The sequence below is a fragment of the Sorghum bicolor genome, chromosome 8 (assembly GCF_000003195.3).
Source record: "Sorghum bicolor cultivar BTx623 chromosome 8, Sorghum_bicolor_NCBIv3, whole genome shotgun sequence".
Lineage (NCBI taxonomy): Eukaryota > Viridiplantae > Streptophyta > Magnoliopsida > Poales > Poaceae > Sorghum > Sorghum bicolor.
The window spans coordinates 46,614,976-46,622,793 of NC_012877.2; positions in this window are offsets into that span (position 1 = coordinate 46,614,976).

Below are 7,818 nucleotides of genomic sequence, written 5' to 3' on the forward strand. Positions count from 1 at the left end.
CTTGGGGGTTTGGCCCATAGAGGATGCGTATCATGTTGCACTCTTGTTGACGGCGTGGCCTGAACTCGAACTTCTCTTCTTGGTCATTAATGTTGAAGCAGATTTCTCCAGCCCCAACATCAATTTGTGCTCCAGCCGTACTCAAGAATGGTCTTCCTAGGATTAGTGGTGTTTCTTTAGTGAGCTCCATGTTGAGCACCACAAAATCCACTGGAACATAGTATCCTCTGATCTTGATAGGAATGTCTTGAGCAATCCCTGCCGGGTACCGGACTGACGAGTCTGCCAACTGGAGTGTCATGGTGGTTGGCTCCAAGTTGGTGAAGTTCAGCCTGTCATAGACTGATTTCGGCAAGACGCTCACACTCGCCACCAAATCACATAGGGCGTGGTCGAATTGCTAGGCCCCAATTGAGCAAGAGATTGTGGGGCACCTAGGATCCTACTTCTTCTCGGGCAGCTCATTGAGTATAGCTGCGCTACATTCTTCTGTCAGCTTGACAACTTCAGTGGACGACAATGGTCACTTCTTGTTGATGATGTCCTTGATGAACAAGATATGAACACAACTATACTCTAATTCAATTGCATAATCATATAAATAAGATAAGAACTTGCTCATGGAGGAGAACTGAATTGTATTCATACCAAGAAGCTCTAAGATCCTCCAAGGAGATAAGCTCTCCTTGCTAGCTTTGCCTTGCTCTACTACTGAATCTAAACTAAAGAACAAGTGTAGAGATGTGAGGTGTATTGCTCCAAATGATGGTGTGTGTGTGTGTTGAATGGTGTGGAGCCATCTATTTATAGCCCAACAAGGACGGTACATGGTGATCTAAATTTGGTAGGAGGTGAAACCGTCCTATGCATGCCGCCATGCAACCGCTTGAAAAAGGTGGGACCGAGTTGCCGCCACGGGGGGTGCGCCCGCACCACTGGTGGGCCCCCGTGGCCACCGCCTTCACGTGGTTGGTTCGTCTCTGGGCCCTGATCCTTCCCGTGGTTACGGATGGATCCAGTTCGGTGTTTTGGTGGGCTTTTCCATTTATCTTTGATTTGCGCCTTTTCTGACTACGCTTTCTTGAAGTGCGCTTTCTCGTGTCTTTTGTGCCTTTCCACGTGTCATACCTGAAATTGATATTTGCAACAAAACTTGTGGAAAGGTTAGTTCTAAGCCCTACCATCTATTTATTTTATTTAGTAAAATGATGTTTACAATTATAAGATAAGGGGTACCAACAATAGTCTGCTTGCAAGACTTCTAGGAAACAGCACCACCTCCAAGTAGGAACACGTATCTGCTCGTGGCGTACAACTCATCAGCATCAGAAATCCAATTAGCATCACAGTAACCCTCTAGTACCCTTGGATACCCAGAAAAATGAATGCCATAGCTCATTGTACCTTTCAAATAGCACAACACTCTCTCAAGAGCACTCCAATGAGTATCTCCTAGATTTAACACAAACCGGCTTAATTTGCTTATAGCAAATGAGATATCACGCCTTGTAGCGCTAGCCAAGTACATGAGAGAACCGATTATTTGAGAGTATCTCAATTGATCTCTTGAAATTCTTCAATTCTTTCTCAGTATCACACTTGGGTCATAAGGAGTTGGAGCGGGTGCAAAGTCACCTTACCCAAAGTGACTTAGTACCTTTTCCACATAGTGAGATTGTACAAGAGATACCCCACCATTTCCTTCATCTCTTAGTAGCTTGATGTTGAGAATAACATCAGCCACACCCAAAGTCTTTCATTTCAAAGTTATTAGATAAAAAAGCTTTCACTTCTTGAATCACATCAATATTATTTCCAAAGATTAAAATATCATTTCATACAAGCACAAAATGACACCATTGCCTCCACCAAACCATTAATAAACACATTTATCAGCTTCATTTACTGCAAAGCCGGCTGTGGTTAAAGTTTTATCAAATTTCTCATGTCACTGCTTTGGAGCTTGCTTTAGGCCATACAAGGATTTCAGCAATTTACAAACCTTACCCTATTGACCTTTTGCAACAAATCCATCTAGCTAATCCATATAGATCTCTTCCTCAAGCTCTCCATTTAAGAAAGCTATCTTAACATCCATCTGATGGATAAGAAGACCGTGTGAGGTAGCCATGTATAGAAGCACGCGAATGCTTGTCAATCGGGCTATAGGTGAGTAAGTGTCAAAATAATCTTCTTCTTCCTTTTATGTATAACCTTTGGCCACAAGCCTTGCCTTGTACTTATCAATAGTACCATCAGGCCTCAACTTTTTCTTGAACACCAACTTACATCCCATAAAGACGATCAATCACTTCCCAAGTCCCATTAGATATGATAGAATTCATCTCACTTTGAACTGCTTCCTTCCACAAGTTAGCGTCAAGAGAGGAATATGCCTCAACAATGGTTGTGGGAGTGTCATCCACGAGGTATATAATAAAGTCTTCATCAAAGGATTGTGCAACCCTCTGTCTCTTACTCTTTCAAGTGACTATGTTATTATCCTCCTCAGGATTTTCTTCAAGGGTTTCATCACCATTGTGTACTATCGGTTCGTGAGAATCAGGGATAGAAATAGAGTCATGACTGGATATGCTAGGTGTACGTTTTTTCATGGGAAATTATTCTTCAAAAATATTGCATCTCTAGATTCCATGATTGCATCAATAGTCATCTCAGGAACACTAGAATTTACTATTAAAAATCTATATCCCACACTGTGAATAGCATAGCCAAGGAAAACATAATCTACAGTTTTTGGTCCAAGGTTTCGCTTTTTGTTTATTGACACATTCACTTTTGCCAAACATCTCCAAGTCCGCAAGTAAGAGAGATTTAATCTCTTCTTTTCCCATTCCTCAAATGGTGTAATTTATTTGTTCTTAGTGGGTACTTTAGTCAGGACATAACTAGCTGCTAAAATAGCCTCACCCCACTATTCCTTAGATAAACCAGCAGTCTCCAACATGGCATTTACCAAACAGTTAGAGTGTGATTCTTTATTGGATTGAGTTGAGTATGTTGGCATCCTTTCATGAATTATTTTGTCTACCGTGCAGAACTCAGAGAATTCATTAGGTAAATAATCTCCCCACGGTCAGACCGCAATCGTTTGATATTCTTCTCAATTTGATTTTCTACCTCAACTTTATAGATTTTAAAATGGTGCAACACCTCATCTTTAGTTTTCATTAGATACACATAGCAAATTCGAGTGCAATCATCTATAAAGGTAATAAAATATCTCTTGCTACCTTTGAAAGGATCTAATTGGCCTAGAGGGGGGGTGAATAGGCGTATCTTAAAAACCTGAAACTCAAAAGTTCAAGTTGCGGAAGTTAAATGCCTGCCGGTACTACCGACAGTTTGGGCCGGTGTTGACACTAGCTAACACCACTTAGATACTAGGTTGTCATCGCTAGCATGGCGCCAGAGTGTACAAAGGTATTTATAAATGTAAAGGCTCTCTAGAAAATAATCTATTCTATCCGCAAGCGCACAGATAAAACACCTCATTGTAGCATTTCTCCAGGATAAGTATTCCAGGTATCGTTATTTATAATTTTGCTCAGGGGATCTTAAGAAGATGGAATTAAATCAAAGGGGGCAAAATCTATCAAGGCATAGACTAGAGATAAACTTGCAAGAACATGATTACTAATGAGAAACTCGTCACACAGTCACTTACTTTAGCAGGGGGTAAACCATAAAGATAATTGATAATAAAGTATAAGTTCATGGGTAGATAGCACAGCGATTAGAAAATAGACTACTCCTCATATATGTAGGTGATGTCGGATTAGCTAGAGAATAGATTCTAAGTTATCTACTAACTACTAAGTCATAATCTACTCTAGTTATCTACAAGATCATATATAGCATAAAAGACTCTTCATTCATGTATAAGGAACATTGATAAAGTAAATCAGAACATCGCATGACTTACTCCACAATACCGGTTCTGCCTGTCCTATCAACGGAGGGTGGACTATATAAGAATCAACGAAGCTGTCACTATCGCGAACTACCACACGACCCGGCCAATAGGATACATTTGCAGATAAATAACATCTAAGCACCACGCTCACATGTGATCTATCACCTAACTCCCTCGCGTCAAGAGCTAAGCGCTTTGCAAACTTATACATAAACTCATTATCAATTAGAACTATATCAAATATAGAACTAGAGCAAACTAAGAACATAATAATTAGAGACATAATGCAATTAGAACAATAGAATTAGAGAAAGATATGAATAATACCAATCTTTATTACCGAAGATCCGAATCCAGAGCGTAGTGCTCTACTTCTCTAATTGCTATCTAATCAAACCTCTAAACTTGAAGGATTAGGGAGTAGCTAATTCTAATTCTCTGTGGGAGAGAAGCTCTAAACCCTAACTTTGATGGCTACCTCTGAATAATGATTTCTCCTCTCTCCTCCAGGGGCCAGGGGGTCTGGTTTTATAGTCCCCTCAAGTGAATGTGAGCCATTGGATCAAACCGACATAGATTGTATGGTTTAGATTGATCCTTTAGGTCGGTGGAGGATTGTCCCGAAGCAGAGTCCTGATTGGACTCTCCACCTGGGCGGGCGCCCAAGGGGGGTGGGCGGCCGCCCAGCCCCCGAGCCCGAATCGCGTCCCGTTCGTTCCCGTGGCTTCTGGATCCTTCTAGATGGAGTAAAATTGCGCGGCACGTAATTATCTCGTTGTAAACATGACATGTGGGCCTTCTCTCCCTATTTTCTGATAAACCCCTGCAGAAATAGATAAACACCAAAACTCGTGGAATTCTGTCAGATAAAACCCTAATTCTAGATGTTTGTTTCATATTGATCCTTTTTCATGTTTATTTGATTATTAATTTTAGTACTTAAGGACCGTCAACAAACTCCCCCAAGCTTACCCTTTGCTCGTCCCTGAGCAAACAGCTAAACTCAGACGGATCAGGAGTTGCTTCGATGTTTTCTTTCCTGACAGGCACACATGCTTTTACATAAAAATCCTTCCAGATTAAAGTGAAGTGTTATGAAGTTTAGTACCTGCACTTAAATCTTAAGTAATCGAAAGACAAAATAGTTAAGTCAAGCACTATCCCTCCTGTTTATACTTCACCTTTGTTCCAGAGTTTTTCATAAGTTTTCAAAATAAAACTCAGAGTTCCCAGCAATGATTCTCTCAAGTCTCTCTATATGTGGTATTTGTGGATCCTTACCATAATGTCACTTACCTATAGCTAATGGAATAATTAAGTGGAGCTCATAGGAGTGCAAACAGCTCATACATATGTTGTCTAATCGAGCCATGGATCCAAAGGAACTCAACATATAATTAAATCAAGATGTGCATGTGTGGTGGAGTAAATGATAGTGATGGTGAAAATGCATAAGTGATAATAAAACTTAGTTCTCATTGCTCCTCATATTGCTATCTCTCCTCCTCTTTGATCTTTGCTTTGGGAGAACATGGGCTATCTTTTTTTTCAGGTGGGTAATAGATACCCCTAATTCTATTGTCGGACACTTGTCCATTTTTTCCGCTCAAGTGGGCATCTTTGTACCCCTAATTCTACTTCAGACACTTGTCCATTTTTACCTCTCGTCTCACTCTTTTTCTTTCTTTTTCGAGGTTCCCGGGCACTTGCCCCTTTTTATTTCCTCGTATATATTTTTGCATAACCCATGCCTCTTCTACATTGAATCTTTTTAGAGAGAGAGTATAACAATATTCGGGACAGTGAGTGATAATATTTTTAGCAATTTTAATGATTGATAATGCATGCTGTGGTAGATGCGTGCAAGTGAATATCTTAATTTAACCACATGAAAAGCTCCTAAGGGTCAACACAGCTCGATCAAACTCAATGTGAATATAGTAAAGATGTTATAGCAAGTATGGCTGTGGTAGGTAGTTTTGTTATGCTAGGAACTCATCATGTGATTTGTAAGTTTTCAAAAATAAATCTCTAGAAATTAGTGTAGTAGGAACAAGATAAACAGTGGCTCAACTTTATATCATGCCTTTCTTTTACCTAGATTTTAGTTTATGCTTTCCCAAAGATAGTAATTTTAGTTTTAGTAATTCCTGGAAGAATTCTAATATAAAAGCTAGGTACTTGTAAGTAAGCAAACAGAGCAACTGTTCATCATTTCCATCATGCATATTTTTGGTCTTTTTATTATTTTCTAGAAATTAAACTTAGCAGGAAAATAAAGCATACTTATCTACACACTCTTTTTATTTTGTTTTCATGTTTATAGAATGTGGTAGATTAAAGTAAGAAAATATTTATTTGGTTTTCTAAGTTTTTTTTTCTTTTAAAATAAAATACTAAAATAGAATAGAATAAGAAGAGCAAATAAAAACTTACTTGATAAATTTAGGGAGGAACTCCCCCAAGCTGGATGTTGACGTCGGTCTTACTCGATGTTCCAGAACCGCATCATGGTTGTGATATTGTCGTTCATTGTTGTTGTATCTTGTCTCAGCTCTTCTACTGCAGCGGCATGGTCCTGGTTCCATTTTTGTTGCTCTTCCAGGAGTCTTCCATGTTCTGCTTGCGTGTTCTGGATGTTGAGGAGGGTGTTGTCGGTACGAGTAAAGAAAGCACCGGCCTCTTGATAGTAGTCATTCGTGAAGGCGTAGGAGGCGTCGGAGTATCGTCCTGCATCAAATTGGGGTGGAGGTCTGGATCCTGAAGCTCCATATGGATCAGTGGAGTACCTGCCCGTATGAAAAGGCGGGTTTGTCCACTGGTGATCTTGGCTCTCCGGCCATGTCTCCTCTGTTGGCTCTTGTGGTTGCGCATGACGAGCCCATGGGTCTCGAAGGACTCGTGGATTGTAATCGCAATAATGCAGGTGCGCTGCTTCTTCTGGTCCAGGGTCAGCTCCATACCAAGTGCGTTCTCGGTGAGGGGTTATCCTTTCAGATGCCACTCGCTGTGGAGTTCTCTGGTTCACTGGTGTTGCTGCAATCTCAATCAAAAAGTTTTGCACAGAGTAGAGGCCAAGGTTCGGGTTAGGTAACCGAATCTTGCCATTATCATCATACAGCATATACATTATGTTCCCCTCTTTCTTTAACATCCGAGCTTGTCTAAATGTGTCATAGCCATGATAAATTCTTAATTCTTCTATGAAGTCCAACGATGAGTTTTCTAGTAAGTGAAGATTAGTGGCTAGACGAGTGATAAGTGAAGTACATCCTACTGGTCCCTGTAGACTAGGTATACTAAGCCAATGTGAAACTAATAGTGTAACAGGTGAAGTGGTTACTTTACTAATAGCAGCATATAAAAGTTGTAAATCTCCTACTCTTACTTTCCTAATATCATCGCGATAGAAAAGATTGTACCCAAGCCATTTGTGGAACATCCTAAGAGTGGGGTGTTCCATGTCACTGGTTCGGGCTTGACTGTAAAAATTATCTCTAGATATTTCTCTCCAGAACTGGTGTCTCTCAAAATTGGGTAAATCGGAGTCAATGTTCAGGATGCATCTTGAAGAGAAACCAAGATGGTCGCTTAGCTCTCTCCAGGATAACATAATTTCCTGTTTGAACATCCGAAAAACAATTCCCCCCTCATAGTATTGTAAAGTGCAAAGAAATTCGAGGGTGAGAAGACGAGAACCTAGCTCAGTTATATTCCAAAAATTTGTCCAACCTAACATCTGGAAAATTAAGTCAAATTCAGTGTCCATACCTGTTTCTTGTAGTAAGGTTGGATCGATAGTAGGGGTGTGAATGAAATCTTTGTTCTTCAGTTGCTGATAGACTTCCTTCTCTCTTCGGGTCTTCAGTCCAAGGTCTCCT